This window comes from Triturus cristatus, chromosome 7 (assembly GCF_964204655.1).
Source record: "Triturus cristatus chromosome 7, aTriCri1.1, whole genome shotgun sequence".
NCBI classification, from domain to species: Eukaryota; Metazoa; Chordata; class Amphibia; order Caudata; family Salamandridae; genus Triturus; species Triturus cristatus.
Window position 1 is genome coordinate 1,133,993,115 of NC_140590.1, and position 23,170 is coordinate 1,134,016,284.

Consider the following 23,170-nt stretch of genomic DNA (forward strand, 5'->3'; position numbering starts at 1 on the left):
ATAAAGCAAAACAACATTTTATACTTTTGATCTCTTGCCAATCTTTTTTGCGGGATTTTCAGACTACGAGCGGAAAGCATCTAAAAAATGATTAGGAATGGTACCGGGACATGCCATGATCCTAGTATTTGCACCCGCCTCGAGCCAGGCGCAGCTCCTGCGTATTGAGTCCAGGACGTCATAGGACAAGAATACCGTGGAGAATGGCTGCTGGCATGGATCAAAGGTAGGGGTGCGGGGCGGGATTTGCGGGGGGAAGCAGGTATATAAAATTAAATGAAAACTTACCTTTTCGCCATTTCCTCGCCGCGTCTCTCATCCGTAGTCCTCCCTCACTCTGCCACAGGAAGAACACCCAGACTCCCAGTCAGCCAATCACAACAATGCCTTAGCAGTGCTGTGATTGGTCTGAGCAAAGTGTTTCAGCGCTCAGCCGCTGACTAGAGGCCTGGGCATGCTCTCCATGTAGACTTGCGATGCAGCCTGCATGGACAGCCCGAGAGGGCCAGCTAAGCAGTCATTGCGCACTTAGGAGGGTGCTGCCTACCACTCCTCCCCTGCCCCTGCCCCCCCTCACGTAACGCTACATAAGTAGGAGAAAATAAAATTATAATAACGAAAGTTATTATCATTTTATTTTCCTTTTGTTTCACTGCAAAAAAGCAGCTGGGTGACGATCCTCCGCCTAGCGGAGGAGCTGCCACTGACCGTGGACAAAATATCGAAAGGTAAGCATGCATGGATTTTCTCTACCTAACCCTCATATATGTACCTTGACAACATCTATATCTTCAAGGTACGTAAATGTGGAGTTAAGAATAGTAAATCCATACTCCCCTCTGTGTGCTTACCTTTCAGCATTTTGTCCCTCGATATTTTGTCCACGATATTATTGCACTTCGATATTCTTGTACTCGATATTCATGAGCCAGGATCTCCGTGTTATTTCTTCTGCGATAGCGCCTAAGTACGTGGAAATGTGAGCACTGAGACCTGGGTGCACATGTTTGTTTCGCAGGTGCTGAATCTGTCAAAGACGGGCACTGGTCCGGGTTCCAATGTTTAGGGTGACCAGACTTGTTATTGCCTGTGCTGTGCCGTATGTGCAAGAGCACAGAGCTTTCAAAGCTGCTCATCTGAGCTCCTTATGTTGCGTATCTCTGCCCTACTCTTTATACAATGTGTCTAGTGAGTTTACTAACATTGACTTTTACCTAAGTGTGCTTTCTTTCTAATTAAAAAGGTAGTGTCCAGCATGCTCCTAATCTTTACAGTTCTTACTGACAGGAGTGCGGATAACTTATAAGGCACGTGACCCTTCTTGAACACAGACTTTGGTCCTTTGCCACTGGACAGTTACATCTTTTTGATGCCTTGATAAGTTCTCCATCAGGATCAGTTGTGGCTCCTCAGCTAGGGCGGAGGAGCTTCGCCCCACTGCATTTTGAGCAGTGGATAAAGGAAGAATAAAATGATAATAACACTACGTTATTATCTTTTTATTATTACGATTTATGGGGCGGGGCTTAGCTGTGTCACAGCCAGCACGGGGAGGAGTGGTGGGCATGACTGTTTTGCCAACTGTTTTGGGCCAGCCAAACAGTCATGCACACTTTGCATGTTCCCCACCAGGCTGTAATACACAGCCTGGTGGGGAACATGCACAGGCTCCCACTGCCTATCTGAGCGTCAAACCACAGCGCTCAGACTGGTCACAATGCTGCATTGCAGCGTTGTGATTGGCTAGGGGAGCCTGTTTGTGCTTCCTGCTTCAAGCAGGAGCAGAAGAGGATGACGCAAGGTGAGGCAGCGATCCGGCGGCAAGGTAGGTCATTTTTTAAATTTATTTTTCTATCGCCCACCAGCCCCAACCACCGCCCTACCTGTGCTACTCAGTGGCAGCCGCCACTGATAAGAATGGAACTCCAAACCCACAATCTCGAGACAGATGCTTAGGACATCTCTCTACCAGGAGGGTAGAAAGAACTTGGCCCATATTAATGACCTCCAGAGAGCCCTGTTGTCATAGATCTGTCCCTGTAAGGTCTGTCTAACGTGAGGGAGTGCTTTGCACTCAGATGCCTGATCCCTGCAAGGCCTCTGAATCCTAGGAGAAGGCAGAGGCAAAAGAATACGATTGCGCTAGGTTCCATGACAGATTTGTAGGATATACACATGATACGTTTACATATAATTAACCTATATTTACATAATTTACACCGTAAGTGGTTATTCTGAAAACCTAGCTTGGCTCCTGTCCCATGGACTTGGCACCCAATGTCCTTCCTCTCTGCAATACCCCCTGGTCCCATGTGTTTAAAGTGGCACTCATTGTGACCATTGCCACAATGGCTTTCATGAACGAGAGCATTCTGAAGAAAAGTGCTAGTGCACATGTGGGCCTTGAGTGCCACGTGGCCCCTGCTCCACAGTTCACAAAGAAACACCACCACCACTCCCTCACAAAGCAGAGCCACTGACTCTACCCTGTCAATGGTACGGTGTTCAATGGAGCTGTCACAAAAAAAACAAATTGTGACACACCTCCCAGACCTCTCAACCCGGGAGAATAGTTAGCACAATTTACCGAGATCATCCCAAAATATAGATGAGCTAACTTTCTCCAGAAATTCTACTATGAAACAGGAATACCCTGCCCTTTCCCAACATGCCACTATGAATTAGGAATTCCCAGATCATCTGAAAACCAGTTTCACCTGAACAAAGAGCAGTGCAGGTTTCCAAGGGGGCAGGTTTTCCTAACGACCTTAAGAAAACTTTCTGCAAATATGGTATACCATCACTATATATAGTGCATGCCAAAACTTCTATTGAATAGGCTACTTTATTATACCACTACATCACAAGGGAAGTATAGGTGAGCATAATATATGAAAACCATCATTAAGAGGGTTAGGGGATGATGTGAAGGCAAAAACCGATATACTATACTTACCATGACCGTGTAGTGGTGGGCAATCTACGGCATACCAAATAACTGTGTGTCGATATAATTAACCACCATGTCATGTCATACAACCCCAAACATGAAAACAAAATTACTCCAAGGAGTAGGAACAGTCCAAATCTGCAGCAGGAGTTTTACAGAAAAAACTGCACATTTAATAATCACCTTAAAATCTGGAAATTCTCTAGAGATTTTCAAAACTTAAGAGTTAGCTATGGATTTTGTATTCCTACCCGAAAAAGCAGACAGAGAGAAAAGCATGAAGAAGTTGCAGAACAGGAAGAGCAGGGACTGGGGTCAAGGAAAGGGGGTTGGGGGAGGTTGTAATAGTAACGATCACCATTGGTTAACAACACTACTTGCTGTGAATGGCATCATTACTTACCGGTAATTTTCATCGATATATTGTGCTACCCGCCCAGATTACCTTTCTCAAAAAAATATTCCCCTCTTAGCGGTCAACATGTTTTTGCCCATTGCTGGTCCTTAAAAGGGTTCCAGGACATTCATCAGGACCTTGATTGAGCCCCGCCGGGACTCCAGAGAGGACCTAAGCACCCCGTTACTGTGGGGCACTCCTGGATGTACCTAGTGGTTTGAGGATGGATACCACTGAATCCTTGAGGAGAACGACGGTGGACCTGCTACACATTCGGGCCACCAATTTGGCCATTTCGATCCTTGACAGGCCAGAAAAAATGTTTGCTTTGTAAGAGCATATTGAACACAGTGACTAATGAATCAAGGTCCTGATGAATGCCCTGGAACCACTTTTGGGGCCCAGTAATGGGCAGAAACATGTTGACCACTAAGAGGGGAATATTTGTTTAAGAGACCCCAGTCCTCTTTTTAACTCTACCCCTTTGGGCCTACAGAATAAAGAGATTTTTGCCTTCTGGAAGTCGTTTTTAACAAACACCCCATATTATAATTTCACATGCACTCTGTCTCTCACTGACTCTATTTCCATCGCTCATCTAAACACCTCTGCTCCTCCCATTTTGGGAGTTGTAGCCCACACCATGGACCTTGCAGTCCGGGTGTGAGGAGGGGACCCAATGATGAAACATATCAGCCTTGGGTGAGTGAGGGTTCTCATCCTTAAAAAGGACTCCTTCCATAGACACAATTTCATTACACCACACACCTATTTATCAATTGTGATTGGGCATATCTTAAGGCAGTGTACTAGCCTCTATCCCTCTTAGTATCACTACACCAGGGGTACTTAAGTGTGAATTAATGTAATGGTGGGATTAGTACGTAGCTGGTTAGGCTAATCCTGAGATACCCAGTGTGAATAATAACAAGGTGTAGAGACTATGACATGGGGGTATAGATAGGTTGGTGTGCCTAAGGGGGTACAGAGACCGCTGTACAAGGACACACAATGGGGGGGGAGGTGAATGAGCACTGTACAAGAGCTGAGAAGCATCTGGCATATTTCAATTTTACTTTCTAAACATCCACAAAGGTGAAAAATAAATAACAAGGTGAGTGCAGCATGATGTACTTTGTTTATTTTCAGAATTGAACAGAAAACATCAATATAGATTTTCATCATCTTTTTCACATTTTTATTTTATTTCCCCCCACAAATATTTAAAAGCGTTCTCGTAGATTTTCAACTAGTTTTCGGAATATTCGGATTGCCTCTGCTCATGGGACCCATGTCCCTATCAACGGAACAAAGCTACCTTCAGATTTCAGTATAACATACGTCCAGGAGAGAATGCAACATTTACGGAGTTTACAAACGCCACACTTTGCAAGGATTGTGAAGGTTTGACAACTGTGCAAAGCAAAACCTGCGATTGAAAGTTTTGTTCCCCAAAAATGTTTTTGCTCTGGGTTTTTTTTGCTGAAACTTTATTTGCAAGATAATTTCACCCAAATGTAATTTGTACTGAGATGTGTTTTCCATAAAACCTACTCTTGCAGGATATTTTCTTGCACTTTTTAAAACCTTCCAATCCTTGCAATGTTTGCAGAGCTTTTCACATTGTGAAAAAGTTGTCGAGTTCGTGGAGCAAAAACTTCGCAATTTCGCTCACTTCTTGAGGAAGTTGTTCAGTTTGCTCCCTCTCATCCGAAAAAAAATGAAATTGCATCGAAAGCACGGTTCTTTTCTAGCTTGAACAAAGCTTTCTCCATAAAACTACACAACAGTTTTTTTTAATAGGGAATGTTTTAATATCAAAACAGACCAGACACATTTGATTCTAAATAAACACTGTCGGTTAACTAAAACTGCTGTGAAAAACCATTTCAGGACCAAGAGCACAGGTTCCATGCTTCATTCATGTCAGGCTGTTGATGGCTTGCATTGACAGGCCATCCAAACGCTTCTAGCATTACAATTTTAAACCACACGAGGGCGCACGGACAAAGGAAACTGGAAAATACGATTTATTTAGACGGCAATCCCCTCATTTCCAAGCTCTCGAGACACGTGCTGCGGAAGTAAAAGAATTGTCTGTGGGGATGCCTCAGACCGTCGCTTCTGGGGGTGGCTTAGATTGTGTGGGGTTCATCCTGCTCCACCGTGGCCATCACATCTTCTGGGCTAAGTCCTTGATGGCCTCCTGAGTTTTGGCGGTCGCTGCATCGATGGCGCTCTGGGCTTGCTTCGAGGCCTCATCAGCAGCTGACGGGCCGGACATGTAATCAGTCGGAATGCGGGGAAAAAAGATCAGAAAAATGATTAAATAGAACTGGTTGGTCCTCATGTGTTGATAGAACGGACCGCAGGAGAAACGGTTTTTGCAGCGCCGAATTACACTTTTAACAGATTTATCAGGAGTAACAAAGCACTTAAATTTCCTGTCTGAGTAACATCTAGTCTAGAGTTGTCCATCGCATTCTGGGATTTGTAGTCTTGTTGGCGCCATTATGAATGGGGAACACATATCCCAAATTGGAAAGAAAACTGATTTGTGTTAGCTACTCGTGGAACTGGGAAATATGAGAGCTCTGGAATGGGGCAAGGAAACAAAATGGCGTACAGGGAAAACCAAAAATGTTGGATTCCCTAGGCCCATGTGTGAGTAGCTCAACTGGTCCAGGTTTGTCTATTCATTCTGGACTTGTGGTACTGAATTCATAATGTGATAGTTCTGCTAGAATTAGACAAAAAGAATCTCTGGAAAGCCATATATTAGGGGCTCAAGGTGTGGGGATGGGAAGAGTGGAGGAGTCATGAAGGGTGAAGTCATGAAAAACAAAGTCGGAGAGTCAGTTAAATATTTATTTTTTAAAGCCAAGCCACAAGAAAATTGGCGACAAAGTCAAACGTGACAGTAAATCTGTTCTGGCTCAATTGGTCACAAAGACTACGTTTGAAAATATCTTATAGGGTTAATGTAGCTGGTCCAGGAATGTTGGGGTGCACGGTAAATCTTGGAGAATAATAATAATGGTAATGTAACTCTGGTGGTTAATGCACTTGCTGGAGAGACCTGTGTTTTGTTTAGTCAGAGTATTGACTCATAAAGTAACATTGAGGGTTCATGTGTTGCATAACATGCATATGACAGATTTTTATTTTATGTAAATAGGTAAGTGGGTATGCTTTTTGCTACTTATATTTCATAAATTGCAATCCTGATAATGTAGCACAGTGAGCTATAAACCATCATCAAGGAACCAAGGAGCTGCCTGCAAAATGCAAGGCATGGGTTTGGAAGTTTACTGTTTTGTTCCTCAATCTATGGTTATTATAAGGGTGCTAAAAAGGGTTTCTTTGAGTCTTACTAGTGCGGGCAACCCCACGCACTGGCTATGTTTTAAATGCTTACTTTGTGTTTCCCCAGGCCAGACACCTTTATCATATAATGCCCACCAGTACAGACAATATGTGACTCCTCCATCTAATAACCCTCATTGTCTTAGGTGACACATCCTGTACATTGATTTACACACTTGTATGATCTATTGTCAATTTATAATGTGTATGGGTTTTGTAAAGCGCTCTGATAACCTTCATTAGCATAAGTAGTGCTATAAAATAATTGAATAAATAAATTAGTGATATTTAAATTGTTATTTGTGTAGCTACAAATACACACCTATAGATCTGACATTCTTACAATGGATAGATATCTGTTATATACAGGAACTGAACAAAGTCAAAAGCCTGCCTCCTATTGTAGTTTCTCCTAAGTACTTGCAAAGTGATAACGAGCTGTGTGTCTTTGCTTCCCTCCATTGCATAGGCACCTAGGTGATATGCTCCAAAAAGCACCTGACCAAAATCATACTGGAACTAAAAGAGGGCTGATGACACCTTGAATTTGGCACTTATTTTGGGCTCATCTGGAATCGAAAATAAGAAATCAATTTGACCACATGCATGTTGCTGCAAATAATGTACGGGCACTACTGAGCCTGTTCAGGTGTCAGCAAATTACACTGGAACACATTCAGCATATTTCACTGGGGCCAGGTGAATCCCCGATCCGACTCCATAATAGCTGCCGAATCACAGATCTGGCTGGATGCCCCTCATTTCCCGCACAAGACAACAAACCTGAAAATACAGAGAATAAAGCTAGGACTAGCTGAGCATTCATGCATGGACCTGGGAACATTTTGGAGCCCAAGGACACTGAAAGACCATCCCAGGTACAAGCAATGGGTCCAAAGGTACTCCATTGCTAAATGTTTTGGCAGCAGAAGAGGTAGTGCTTTACGTGGCACATAGCTCTTATATACAAGAATACTTTTGCCTAAATATTGTCCAACAACATTGTTCCCAAAAATATTGCCTCATTGGATTTAATCGAAAATGTAAATGCAGTGGTCTTGTATTTTCAGAAATGATATTTAGGCCACAATATTTTTGTCAGGCAAAATGTATGCAATGGTATTCTGATATACAACCGATCTGTGCATGAGTTGCCAGGATTTTTTGCGCATTCTGGTACTGGTAGTCCTGATTGTGTATTGGGATGAGCAGGGCTACAAGTTTCAGAATGCAAACTACATGTACGGCTTTGATCAGTTACTCACGCATAGACCAGAATGTCTGGACTGAAGATGAAAATCAGCCCTGGCAAAATGTTCTAACCAGCCCATCACTGCTTTAGGTTGGTCCCCAGGTGGTTGGGTCATGGCAGCAGACCCAGCTCCGAAAGTAACCTGCTAACCAGCAGCCCACTGGGAAATGGCCAGTCCAACACTGCCAGCTGTTTCCACTGAAAGGCCAGTAGTGACAGGATTGACTCAGTCACATGTAATTATAAGTTATGGACTTCTGCATAGTGCACATCCTGCCATTATTAAGGCCGCGTAGCATCGCCAGTCGTCTGTGGGAATCTTCCTGTGGGTACATGTTCTACGTATTGTGTTCTGGCCCATCTCTGGTAGAGCGGCATGACTGCGAATTTTGGGGTGGAATTTTCTTCTATGGTACGTTTGGCAATTTCATTAGGGCCTGGCTCATACATCTCTTAGGGCAGTAATCTGCCCTTTGGTGCAGTGGCATAAAAAAACTTGAGATGACCCCTCTAAAAAGTACATTGAGGGGGGGCCCAATGATCCTGACCCAGTCAGGAACTCTCAGGCCAGGGGGCCCTCCACCCATGCACAGTACTGAAGGGGGGCCCCTGGAGCTCAGGGGCCCCCCACATCGCCCTGGCTAATGTTACGCCACTGCTTTGGTGATTGGAAACTGACTAGATCTGATGTTGCTGACTGTGTTGCATTTTTTCTGCTATGGAAGGGTATATGTGATGCTTTGTCTGTTGTGTCTGTTTGATGTGTGTACTTGGTTTTTGCATTGCTAGTTTTGTTGTGCTGGAGGTATAAAGGTGGTGTGTTTGGATTGTTGTGTTGCATCTTTCAGCTGTGGTGGTGTAAGGGATATCTTCTTGTTTATATGCTCTGTTGGATAATTGTACATGGTTTATCTTGTGGCCAATTTTCTTTTGGGGGCAACATGATCGCTGAAATATAGCACATTAGTTCTGTGATGGATGCATGCAGAATAGAAAAAAAGCAACGATTAGAAACACTTCAATTATCTAAATCACTGGTAATTGCTCTGGGTGCAACCCAGCCAATCACATTTTTCAGTCTGGGTCAATACAGGGAGAGACCACCCATATGCAAATCACTCTTGTCGGGCTCCAAAAGGGAAAGCTCAGCCTAAGCTGAAAGGCCATTTCGGGGACATAGCCTGGCAGTTCTGGTTGGTCTCTTCCTCGTAGATATTGACCAAAGCTGGTTTACATATAGTTGGTCACTGGGCGCCTGTTTCAAATATGGCCTCCACACTCTTGGCCGAGGCCTCGCTGTCGTGGCGGGACCTGCGCAATGGGTAACTGCAGTATGGAGGTCCCGCCACAAGTACGGAGGCCCTTTGTGAATTGGACAATGCATGGGGTGGCGAAAAACAATTGGCTGGAATATAGCCCGGGATAGCTATCATGGCTGAGACTAATTTGAGTATCCCATCCATCGTTTTCTGTCTTGTCTGGATGTATGCAGGATGCTCTGTGCAATGTATATCGGATCTTTCTGTGTGTGCACGTGCACCTGTGGTGTGTATTGATGGCTAGTGTTTTGGATTTGCCTGGTTAGATTCATCTCCACTGCCCAAGCCTAGTGAGAAGAAGGATAGTGCTCTGCATATTTACACTACGGATGCATACTAAAAGCAGACCGCAGTGGCAGAGCCAGCGTGTCATTGGTCCTTGTGCAAGGAAGGAAATAGTCCTTCTGACCTCTGTTTGAACTGTGAAATACAGCAATAATCAGTGTTCAATGGGCCCCTAAGGCCTCAGGGGCCCGGGCACCACTGCACCTGCTGCACCAATGGAAACTACGCCCCTGCGGGCCAGGCAAGATGATGACATGGACAGTCGATTTGTGTAAAAGTTTGACAGGGTTAGAAATGAACCAGCCACGCCAGGCAGGTGCATATGCAATGTTGGTAGGGTTGAGGGACAGTCAGATTTGACACATTTAAGATTCCTACCTTTATTACCTGTTTTGGTGGTTTCTTTGGTGGATTCCGACGCCGTCTGTACCACGTCTTGGGCTGACAAAACTAAAAAGAACAAAGGCCGTAACTTAAAGAGGTGCAAACTCATATACAAGAGAGGTAAGATTAGCGCCACTGGAATTATGCGGCAGGGGGTGACCAAAATATGCAGCAAGAAAATGCAAATTAAGTGCCTTAATGCAGCACATTTTGTGATAGAACTACTTCATTTATTTTGTAATTTTTACATGTTACCACTGCCTGCACAAAGGTTTCACCCCATTAGTACCGAATTAGCACCCAAACACAGTACTAAGCAAAACATAGGTGACCAATCAACACTTGTGAAGGACCTTACACTGTGTAGAAACATTTGTTACTGCATTTTTCGTAACTTTGATCCATTAGAGCTATAAACTATTTTTTTGCTAAAATCTTCAGATAATGCAACAGCTGATAGATTATGTGGCAAACATGACTGCAAAATCACATAAATCCAGTGGCCCAGGGTAAGGTACAAGAAAACTACAGACATGAGATAGCTACAGATGAGCAAAAGTTAGCACTGTTCTTTCTTTGGGTTCCACTTGTGATTGTAATGTGTTCTCCTAGTTGCTTGTGGAATCCCCATGCAATCTACTTACCTCAGCTGCAGCTCATTTAGGCCCTTTTAAAATCTGCCTTTTGGGAAAATCTCTGTCAAACTTGTATATAGTTCTCAAAGGAATTAATGTTTCAAAAGTTCTCCCTTCAAGTCACAGAACGCCCCTGGCAACAGCTGTGAGCCGGGCTACTGGAAATATGCAGGGGAGGACCAAAGTATGCGGAGGGGTTTATTAAATTATTTTGACAAGAAAAGGCAAATTACGCAACATACTGCAGCACATTTTTTGTTAGTATTACCTGTTTATTTTGTCATTTTTACACATGTTAACACTACCTAGGCAAAGGTATCGCCTCTTTGGTACCAGTCTGACACCCAAATGCATCAATCAGCAACAGAAAGATGACCAGGCAACGTTTGTAAAGAAAGGGCCTTTCACTGTGTGGCAACATACGTTGCCTCATTTTTAGTAACTTTTGATCCGTTTGAGTAAGAAACTATTTTTCTTTCATAAAAATGTCCAGATTATGCACCACATGATGGATTATGTGGCAACTGTGGCAAATCCATAATTATGTGGAAAATGCCACACCGCTAACAGGGTTGGGCTGGCCCATAGGACAATCAGGTAATGCCCGATGGGCTGATCTATAAGATCAGTGTGTGGGCTGGCTTTTTGGCTGCTTGCAGGCCTTTTTTATTCTCTGCTTGGCAGGTTTTTAGGTCTCGCGACCTGTGTTGCACTGCGCAGCAGTGCTTGAGCAGGCGAGAGTCCTCTTGTTCTGGGTTTCAGAAATCGATCTAGGAATCGCACATGCATGTGCGTGTGCGATTCCTTTTTAGCTCCCCCATTGGCCTTTGCGTGCGTCTTCTTCCAAAAGACTGCACACAATTGGCCTGAGGCGCGCGCATAGCTCCTCCCATGACCTATTGGTGTCTATTACGCGCACCAAGCGCGTAATAGACACTATTAGGCCGTGGGTTGAGCTGTGATCGTGCCGAGAGTCAGGCGTGATGCGCGTGCCACTTGCTTTTCTTTACTTCTGGTATAAGCGCGGCACCCGCGCTTTACAGTAAAGCGCGGGTGCCGCGATTATACCAAAGGTAAAGAAATAGATTTTTGTTTCTATTTCTTTACGTTTGGTATAATCGCGGCACCCGCGATTTACTTTTAATGTTATAAGTAAAGCGCGGGTGCCGCGATTATACTAAAAGTAAAGGAATAGAAAAAAACATCTATTTCTTTACCTTTGGTATAATCGCAGCACCCGCGCTTTACTTATAACATTAAAAGTAAAGCGCGGGTGCCGCGATTATACCAAAGGTAAAGAAATAGATTTTTGTTTCTATTTCTTTACGTTTGGTATAATCGCGGCACCCGCGCTTTACTTTTAATGTTATAAGTAAAGCGCAGGTGCCGCGATTATACTAAAAGTAAAGGAATAGAAAAAAACATCTATTTCTTTACCTTTGGTATAATCGCGGCACCCCCGCTTTACTTATAACATTAAAAGTAAAGCGCGGGTGCTGCGATTATACCAAAGGTAAAGAAATAGATGGTACCGGGGAACAGAGCGACCATTCCTGAAGTGAGGAAATGAGTATGAGAGTTTGGTGCACCTTTTCAGTGGGAGACCCTGCCTTCTGTTAATGGCACGAAGTGTTTGTAGCTCCTGTTTGCACTTTGGCAACACTTTTTCAGTCTAGCGCATATTGGAATGCACATAAACGACCTAGATTTGCTTTTGACTCAGAACAACATTGCTTTTATTGTCAGGCCTCAAGGACAAAGCGCTTTCCTTACTATTTTCCCGTCACCTTCACACTACATAGCATACCCATTTTCTTTGCGTTGGAGTCTGCTGATGTAAACCAAGTTGATCTCAAATATAAAGCTCTAGATTACGGTTAGCAACGAGAGCACAATGTAAATACAAAACATGTAAAAACGATATATTATATGTGTGCTCAATGCTGGAAATCATTAGACTGGAATTAGCTTTAATGGAAGAAACCACAGCTGCTCTCTGCGATTCTGGGATGATTGCTTTATCTTATGCATTCTGTGGGTCCACCTCTTGGGCTATTGGCCTTTGCTTAATGGATTAAACTGATGGGGCAATATGGTTATCTTGGCGCATGGGCAATCACGATTAATGCAAAGCTGATGGGAAGTATGATGCTTATATTTTCAAAATGATGTGCATCAAAGCCATAGTTGTTGCTTATTTGTCTAATGCAACTAACAACCATTGACAAAGCCAACAGTCCTGGCTTGTTGTAGGTGTAATGTTACTTGTTGTATCTGGATGGAATAATGAAGCAGCAAAATATCAGTGGGGCAACGCACTATGCTAAGCACGGGTTTTCAGTTCGTGGTTTTAAGCAATGCCCTTCATTACATTGGCCGCGTCCCTTTCAGAGCCCCCCCAAAGCCTTTTCATTCCACTTAAAGCCCTGCCTCCATTATAGTGACTTCCTGCTGTAGAGGGAGAACAAGTTCACTCAGGTCATCATACCTGCCAACTTGTTATGAATATTACAATGAATATTTTAACAAACATCACATAAAAAATAACACTAAACAATTTCTTACTAATCAAAAGATTACACAACTATTACCATACCCAATACGTATCACCTTCATATTCTTAAAAGTATTGCATAACTGTTACAGTATTCAAATTAAAACTAATTCCATTTTTTTTTCAGATATTTAATATCATCTGCATAACCTGCTACATCTATTTGCATTTCTGACAATTTTTAATAGGTTGCTTAGCTTATAAGTACTTCATTTCTTAATGCACGTACAAATACAAAAAAATTATAATCTCATTTTCAGTGCCAACAACTCAAACTTTAATAATGCGAGACCTATTGCATTGAAAATGCTTGTTACTGTTTGGTTTCACTGATACTAAAACAAACATTAAGTGCAACAAGTGGAAATTCGTGCGAACCTTCATACCTTGTTAAACATTTATAGAGCTTATATTTATATTTACACGTTCAAAAGTGCCCCAATTTGCAAACTTGGCCCTTTATTTTAGCTATTTAATTCACTAATGGGGGACACTTTTATTCGGTGCCCAGTCCTATTTTCTGTCCCAGTCCGACCCTGCCGCAGAATGACATACAGAATTCCAGTGGCCCTGGCTATGACCCTGCAGCTAGAGTGGAGTGAAAAAAATGCTAGTCATTTGTACAAGCGTGCAGTATTGTTATATAGTCAAACATGAATTCTATTGAAATAAAATACTTAATGCACCTCAAGCCCCCACAGTCTTTTTTTCTGTTATTAAAGCGCTGCTTGAACCCTTTTAATTGGTGGATCTAGCTAACCGAGGACAAGTGCAACCAGATAAACGATTTTTTGACTAATAAGTTCACAGCCATTCTAGCATCCTTATCCCAGTCATCTTCCTTCTGACACCCTACGTCTGTCACCACCAGCTTTCTTAACTGACCCCTGGCTATTTTATCTAGCTTCTCTTCCCTGAGTGAGATGGACTTTGTTGCCCTTGTTGCTTCAGGTAAATCCTCACGGTCTCCCTGGGGCCTCCTGCCAGTCATGAGTACAGTTGAGTTTGGTAACAATAAACATCTGTTTTTCAGCGCCGAGATACCCTTCTGGGTGAATGTGCGATTTACAGATACACTTTATGTGATGTTATGTTATGTTACCTGCACAGCATCATAACAGACACACAACGCTGGATCCTAGGCGGCCTAGAGACGTTATTGACACCCTGCTCGCTGAATGTTTGAACCTGTGCCCACTCCCGTAAAGAGTGCGAAAGATCTTGGAGTAAAGATCGACTTCTCCTTGACCCTAACCCATCAGATTTCTTCAGGGGTGAAATCATGCTTCTTTCAGCTGCACTTACTAGAGCGAGTCCTCCATCTTTTTCTTTGCCGCACATTCTGCACGCTTTTGTATCTGCACGTCGCAACTACTGCAACACTAGCCATCTTGACCTTCTGCCCTATTTCACCTAGAATTGCAGCTTGTCCAGATCTACGCTGCTACACTAGTACCTGGATTTCACCCGAGAGACTGTATTTCACCAGCTTTCGCTTCTTCGCATTGGCAGCCTGGGAAGGAGTGGGTCCTGTTTAAATCCATGTGCTTGGTGCACAGAGGGTTTGAATATGAACATTTTAAGCTGTTTAAAGCAGTTGTTTCACCCTGCAATTTCCCACCTTTTCAATGGACATTTCATACTTTAATATTTCCCTTGATGGTCTCTGAAGGCAGAGGCACCTAATTTACGCTCCTAAACCAGTCTGATGGGGAATGAAGCCCGCGACAATGTTTTCTTTCCATTACGTATGGCCACCTAAGATTGCAAAATACATTTCTTCCCGTCCCCTGGAAGAAATATGCTTTTGACTTTGAGAGGTAATACTTTGCAGAGTGACAGCCTGAAAACCTGGGTGGATCTAAAGAGTGCTGCTCCTGGTGTTGCATGTAGGCTGCTTCCCTGCAGCTTATCAACAGAAGCAGACAAAATGACTTTAATGACTGAAAATGACAAGCGTAAGTGAGCAAGCCTGTGTAGGGTAACTTGCCTTAGAGGACATATTCCTCCCTGCACCAATGGCCCCCACTCCAAATGCACTCCCGCCTCTCTACTAGAGTAACCCACCTTTTCCCTTCCCCACCCAGAGGGGAGTTTAACTGGGGCCTATAACCCCTACCTATGCTGTGAGCTTGTTGAGCAACAGTTTGAGTATTTACCACCCCGCCCTTCCACCAAAGTGGTTGAGCAACAGGTAGCCCCTGTTCTGGTTTAGTGATTGTGAACTGTTTATTAAACTTCAGACTCTTATAACGAACGCCTCCAGATCAGTAAAGCCCCCTTTACTACCATGCTGGTCACTGCAGACTTCCAAGAGCTGGAGTCCAATTACTTCGACATTGTTCAATGCTGTATTGTAACTTTTGCTACCTTGTGTCTTCCGGTAATAACAATGGCCACTGACAGACTAACAAGAAGAGAAGAGCTGTAGCTTCTCAACTGACGAGCCTTCGCCTGAGGCCTAGACACCCAGCGAGGCCCAGGTACTCCTAGGCTTGAGCAAGCCTACCTCATAGTTTAATGTATCCCCGTTTGTTTAGCCGGCGAGGTCAGCCATCCTAGGCATGTTCGTATCTACACTGGGTCAAAAGTCAACAACGATAAAGGCTAGCCACTTCTAGTTCCCACCGCCATTCTCCATTTTAACTGCTCTGTTACTCTGAGTGAAAAGAAATCTGCGGGAAAAACGACTAGAGAGAAAGGTCAGTAATTGAACAAGTATAGGTGCGAGATAGGAACAGACGCGAGGCGGGCAGGTACACACGTGAATCATGCGTAGATGCAAGCCTTGTTCTGGCATGAGACATGGCTAGTTGCGAGAGACAAGTACAGATGATGATCACATACAGAAGGACACAAGTGATCCGAAGCATCTAAAGAAGGGCCACTAGAATTATGTACCAGGAGAGGACCAAATGATGGCGCAGGATTGACTAAATTAAGTGGCAATAAAAAGCAAATTAGGCGGTGTGCCGTGACACACATTGTGATAGTTTTAGTGCACTATTTTGTCATTTTTAGGTTTTGCTTAGGCAGCGCATGTGCTGTCTCATTTGAGACAAGCTGTACCTACTCTGTGGACTTTCTCCACGCCCATCACTTTCCCTTCGTTCCTTTGTGTGGCTTTCTAAATTCCTTTTATTTCTATGGTTATTTTTCCCATTTGTCCCGCCTTTCGGTGTGTTGTTTCCGCCCATGGCAACTGGCTCTCCAGGGCCACAGCGAGGACAGATGTTGTCCAGAACTAAAGAGGAAAAATGTACTTGTTTACTTCTGTTTCTCAGTTCCCCATTGCTGACCAAATTGCTTCTCCATGTGGTGTGCTCGGACCTTGTTTTTTTTTTATTCCGCTATTCTCAGTGCCCGGCATCCAGCTCTAAAGTAGGTAGGTGTTTGCACCAGTTGTAGCAGGAACTGGGCTCCCGGCAGTGTTGCAGGCTGGCAATTTCCCTACACCGTTCCCCAGTGCCCTCCTCCCTGGCGCTGGGCAGCATGGGCCTGTAGTGGAGCAGCAGCGTCCCGAAGGAGTGGGAGGCTCTGCTAGGGCTACCCACCTCTCCAGCCAGGTGCAGCAGGTTGTTCAAGCGTCGCTGGCTGGTCCTTGGCCTCTTTTCTCAGCAGGCTCAGCTACAAAGTAGTGGAGGGCTTTCGAAGGCTGCCTTCCACCCCCTCCCTTGATATTCAGGGAAACTGCAAGTCATTGTAGAACGGTGTGCAACAGCTTCTGCTTCTTGGCGCGACCTGGCACGCTGCGTGTGCCCTTCTTCATCGGTGCACATTTGGTTTTATTTTAGTTTTTATCAGCCCTGGTTCAGAGCTATTGCATTTGAAATAGTCAGCAAGATTTCTAGTAGAACATGAGGAGAATCAGCAATTGTGGTTTGGTTCCTCTGGTCAGTGAGTTTTCTTGGATTTGCCGACAGATAAAATGGCTCCCACTGTCTGTGCAGGAGCCTCGCTTGTGTCAGCTCCATGCGAGACAAACCCCTTTCTGTGCCGGAGAGTCCGCTTCCTTGAGGTTACTAGAAGTTAAATGCAAGGACTGACAGTCTGTGACTCCAGACTGCCTGAGATCTTGAGTAGAGGGTGCGGGCATACTGCCCAGATTGTCTATTCATAACGAGATCGACATTTAAAGAAAGGAAAGGTGAAATCCATGTCCTAAAACCAGGATCTGAAATAGCAACTAGCTCATTCTTCTTGACGTCAGTTCGCATTAATAAGCCCAACCTCCGTACTGCACAGCTTCCTATGCTATAGAGCCACTTCAGGTACATTCCTGCTTGGGACAACAAAGCACTAAAAGTATTCTAAATCACTTCTTTTTAGGTCTGTCCATAAGTAGCTTTAGCTGTTTAGCCAGGCCTATGTTTTCCAAACAATATAGTACAAAAATACACAGACCAGTGGGGAGCCGTGTCTACATGGCTAAACACTTTTAAAGTCCTAAAGGTGAGCCCTATTGGCGATGCCAGTGCTTGTTATACATAGTAGAACAGTCTAGGCAAAGGTTTCACCTCATTAGTACCATCTTAACTCTCAAATACAGCAATAAGCAGCATAGAGGTTCCAGTCAACCTTTGCAAAGGGCCTTGCATTATGCAGCAACACTTGTCACAATGTTTTAGTTCCTTTTAATCGTAATGAGAAATAAACACATTTTCCTTTGTTAAAATTTTGAGATTATGCAGCAGATAATGGATTGTGATTCAAATGTGCAAATCCATAATTATGTGGAAAAGCTGCGGTTGCAAAATTGCATAATTCCAGAAGCTGTGGATATAGAGACTTGAGATGGCTGCAGTCACGTGACTGTGCAGACATGGTGACATGAGATGAAAATAGACATGAAAACTACACTTAGCAGGCTCTCAAACAGTTGTAGGCCCAAGTGGGTGTGAGCAGGAGACAGGAACAGACACAAGACAGGCATACATGAAACAAGTATGCACCCAAAAGACGTGCAAATCCAGGACATGTACAGACATCAGACGGTTGCCCACAAGAAACAGCAATAGACATAATTTCTAAAGGCACAAGACATAATGACCAATAACAGCTACATATGTGAGTGTCACGGATATGAGAGTGCTTCAGACCAATGACAGCTACAGGCACAAGTCAGCTGTTTGACACAGCTACAGATGTAAGACCGGTGGAAACATAACAGAACATCCTGATTTTGTCAGCCCCTCAGCCGTCATAAAGCCGCTCTTTGGCTTCTAGCCAGGCTATGAAGGCGACACTCCTGCCCCAACCACTGCTGCCTCCTGGGGCGTAGCTATCAATGGTGCAACTGTTGCAGTGGTAGAGAGGCCCAGAGGTGTGAGGGCCCCACACTACCACAATTATAGTTTTTTAACTACCAAACTGGGGCATGGGGGACCAATTGCTCAAATTTGCATTAGGGCCCATGGCACGCTGGTCAGCCAGTGGCTGTCTCTGTTATAAAGCCCACTCTGGCCATCAACCCTGGTCTTGTCATAGAGGCACCATAGAGCATCAGCTTCTGGTCATGGTATAAGGGACCTCTTATAAGACTGCTGTCCTCATCATCCTTCTCCTAGATCGTGACCTAAAGGCCCTGTTATAAGAGCCCAGACTGCTCGCCTAGTTATAAAGACCACTCCATGTCCTATTTTGTTAACAAACCCATCCCAGATACTAAAACCATCTCGAAGAGCCCTGGCATGAGAGCCATCCGCCTCCCGCCTGCCATGAGGGGGTCTTAGCTGGAGTGAAGACAACTTTGAGTAGAGAATTGACATCATGTACAACCCACAGTTGAGCATCAATTCCCGTTACCTGGACTACGGTAACAAGTCTATAACACTGTCTGAATGAGGAGACTGCCCTCTGACCACCCTGCCCATGCTAATCATAACTCCACTCACAGCTCTAACTCTAATCCCTGCTTTAACCTTTCATCTGCATTCTTTTATTTTAACTGTATCCTAAAAGTGTCCCTAACCCCAATCCTCCAACCCTAGCACAGCAACCTACCCCATTTCTAAGGCTATCCCTAGGTGGTAATTCTATGAGTGACACTTGTCAAGGGCCTTTTCCCAGTGCATTTTTAAGGATTAATGAGGAAAAAAAATCCAATGTCAATTTTTAGTTTTATTATTGTTGACTAAAAAATAAGATTCATTATAACTGCTTCTGTTCATGGGTGTTCCTCCATGATAGCATTCCTTCTTAATTGTTTTTTCACAGTGAATAAATGTATAGGGCTCTGTCGGAAATCCCACAATAGGTCTTCGTAACGGAACCGTTCAACGTCTGGGCCTATCGTGAAGCCTCCTCCCACCCATAGAGGGCTTTTGTATTAAAGCTATGTTTATTTGGCCACTTTCAAAATCTCCATTAGCCAACCCATGTACATAGTTCAGTTAGAATGGCCATGATAGTTTAAAGCCTGTCCTACGTCTCTTTCCATTTAGCCATCTCCTCAATATCACAGTAAGAAGCTCACTTTAGGGCATTATTAGAACAGCCATCAACTCCTGGTGCACCTGTAAAGAACATCCTAGGTCTTTTTAATTGAAGCAATTGGCCTGTTACCTTGACGTAAACATCTGCTGTAGGCCTCTCTTATAAATTCCAATATAGGGCTTTGGTATGGAACCCATCGACTTTTGGCTTCTGGTAAAGTGTATGTTTTATGGCTCTGTTGTGATGAGCATCAACCTCTTTTTTTATTTTCAACATTAATTAATGATACATTAGCATATCATCAATAGAAGATGTAAACAGGAAACAAAGCTAAGAGACATTAATTGCAAACAGGCAATCATTTTTTTTAAAACACCACAAAAGATTAAAAGAGAAAGAGATAAGTACACACATAAAACAATCCGTACGCATCGATTCTTCGAGGGGTATAATTTCTCCACCACATGCATGGTTCCCTGATAATGCCATGGCAACATGCATCACATATTTGGCAGCACATCAATTTTCATCATGTTCACTAAGTTGTTCTGTTCTGAAATTACCATTCACTCCCCCACCCAATAGGCTGAGAGCGCAGGACAGTCAGGAAACACACATCGAACAGGTTCGATTTCAGAGGAGTGAATTATGGGTAGTCAACAGTTGTGGACCCCCACCCCCTATCTTGGAAGTTTCTTAGAGTAATAATTAAGATATTGTTTAACCAATATTTTCGAGGAAATTGGATACTTGTGGCTACATTCGATGGGGTATGTTACTGCTGATTTTCTGATTTTCTTTCCATCAGTGCTGCCCAGTCTGCCCGCCCTTTCGGTGGGTCATCTGGACCGGTTTCAATCAGCAGTGATTGCACTGGTGCTATATGAACAGCGCTCACTTCCACCAACCTACCCAACATTGGACAATGCTGCGACAGAACTGATACATGTTCAAAAGACCAACGCAAAGTCCCGGTTAACGAAGATGTCGCTCAAACTTTAAACTGCGCCTGCAATTGATGAAATAGGATATTTGGTTCTACCTTGATAAGTCGATCCCATGCATTGTAATCTCCTATATTATTATCATTCGATATCCGCCCCATTTAAATATCAGGTACTAAATGGAATTTGATACTTTACGTTTGGAATTTGTAAAAGGATATCCGTATCAAGACCTAGACTTGATAGATTTTTTTATGATCCTAATTTTAGATCCTATTATGGACCATGTACCCCAGAAGAGGTCCTGGGCGATGCTCTTTGCTGATTAAAACTTCCAGACAAGGACCTCCTGCTTCTTCCCTCTTTTTGGAGCAGAACAAGATGTCGCTAAGCGAGGACTAGTAAGGAAGTGCAGATCCAACAAATGCTCAGAACCTATCAAATTTGCTCTTCCCCTAGCTCTCCAATAGCTTCAATAAAAAATGAAAATAGCAGACTCCAACCAATGGAAAAATGTATCTGGATGTATGTATAATGGTAGAGCGCGAAACGGAGGAATCAGGGGTTTTCCTTTCAGACTGTTTGTTATACTGTATACGTGAAAAGGAAATGGGATGCAGTCAGCCGCGGCCCGTGCAGGCAAGAGCAGTGAGGCCCGGGTGTGGGATTTCGACAGACGACGATGAGGGAAAATAAATGAATTATTTAATTTTCCCTCGTGGTTGTCTGTCGAATCCCTTCCCCCACCCCGGCCCCACCGCTCCATCGCTCCTAGCTGCACAGGCCGCTCCTGCATTTTTTCAGCAGTGAAGTTGCTAAAGAAAGCGTGTCCTTCTAGTCACTCGAAACACCCTGAAGTACACAGTGCCGATTTAGAGCCCTAAGTAGCCTGCATCGGTTACAAAGAATATTGAATTAAATCGACCTGTCCTAGCTTCAGCAATCACTGTTTTGGGAGAGATTTGTTGGCCCTCATTTAGAGTTTCATGGAAAGTGTTCTGTTCTCTGTGCTGTTTCTACAGAGTTAATTCTAGATGAGTACTAACGTGTGAAAACAATGTTTCTTTCTTTTTCTCCAATAGTAGGTGTAATTGGCACCAGCGTTTTACTGGTACCTATGGAAATGGCTTTCCTATGCTGTAATGTGGGATTTGGGGTAGTACCACAACTTTTCAAATGACAAAAAAGTGTAACATATGTGATCAAATGCTTGCTCCACAATTAACCCAGTTTTTCATGGCACCCGCCTTCTGTATTTGAAGGCCGAAGTGGCAACAGCATTTGCTTGGAGTCATGATAAAGGCTCTGAATACTGTTCTCATGTTTTAGGGCCATTTTAATGCACCTTTGTAGAATTCCGTTCTCACTGTTATAAATTCTAATTTGTTGCGTGAGTTTTGATGCATTTGCTTGGACCAACAGAACAAATAACAGTGGGGTTACCATGATCTTAATCAATCCATCAACTGGCGTAGAAATTAATGTACAACATTTTTTATGTGGATCTAAAAAAAAGTGATAATGAACTATAAACAAATAATTCAAGACAACACTCGTGCAATTGATCAAGCCCTGCCAAGAAGTTTACGGGAGTATACCTCATGTCAATGTTTGGAAGTAAGCAGAGCACATTTTAGCACTTTGTCAAATTAAGCACAGGCATTTCTTCAAAACATTGGGTCCCTTTACAGAACATAGGAGTTTTGCAGGTCACAAGGTCCACTCACTGATGTAAAGGCTTTGCACTTGAACACATCTTATACTCTTCGGGGGTTGTAGTAATTTCATTAAAATTAGTGAGACTGTCAATGGGCTATTTATTAATCCTTTTCTAACAAGATCCTTTCAATGTATTTCCTACTTGAAATGGTCGGACTCACCTGCCGTATCAGTCACCGTTTTCACTGCAACCTCTGATTTTCCTTTCACATTGCCCAGGGATTTCTTCATGCTGCGCTCTTCTGGATGGCAATTCTCCACCTCTTTGGATGTGGTTCAGCTTGTCTTCTGCTGTGCATTTGCCAGTGCGTTAACTGCATGTGAGCTCAGCGCTGCTCGTTTAATACCCGGCCTTCATGCGCAGACGCCAGTGCACTCTACATAAAGCCCTCCAGGCAAAGTAGTGATGGCTTTGTGTAGAGTCGGCATTGGATGCCAGAGATTTGTGTCCCCTTTTTTCTTTGTCTCCCATTTCAGCCTCATGCAGATATCTACAGACGGAATAAAATAATTAAATGAAATAATCTGCATCGGTAGGCACCTTTCTTTCTCTCTGGCCTACTCATGCCTACATGAAGGGATTTAGTATGTCAATTTTGAGAACGGCCAGGACCATCAGGAAGTGCACTGGCCGCAGTGGCGGGAGTTGGCATTCAAAACCAGACAATGATCCTGGGATGTAAGACGAGCCAAAGCCGCGCAGGCAGAATAATCTCATTATTTTTAGCAGGCTCATCAACTTTTTGGCTTGGGTGATCTCTGGCTCTTTTTGCTTTGTTAACTATTACTGAACACTTTGTATTTGTTTAAGCATTTTTTACTCTAAGTATTGATTACATTAGTGTATTTTCCATTCTGCAAGGAGACACCTTATCACGGTTGCTGTTCATGGTAAGTGCATCACCTCTTTATGGTGGTTTCACAGATGTG

General features: G+C 43.6%; 1 long non-coding RNA gene across 2 annotated transcripts; it reads right to left on the bottom strand.

The window, feature by feature from the left end:
• Positions 1-4,471: 4,471 nt before the first annotated feature.
• Positions 4,472-22,640, bottom strand: LOC146811239 (uncharacterized). Of its 2 annotated transcripts, none has more exons than XR_014965800.1 (3): positions 22,402-22,640; positions 9,948-10,019; positions 4,472-5,615 (listed from the first exon to the last, which is right to left on the bottom strand). It is a non-coding gene; the product is annotated as an uncharacterized LOC146811239 (long non-coding RNA). The 2 variants fall into 2 exon arrangements; XR_014965802.1 differs by having other exon boundaries at positions 9,957-10,019; positions 22,402-22,634.
• Positions 22,641-23,170: the final 530 nt, after the last annotated feature.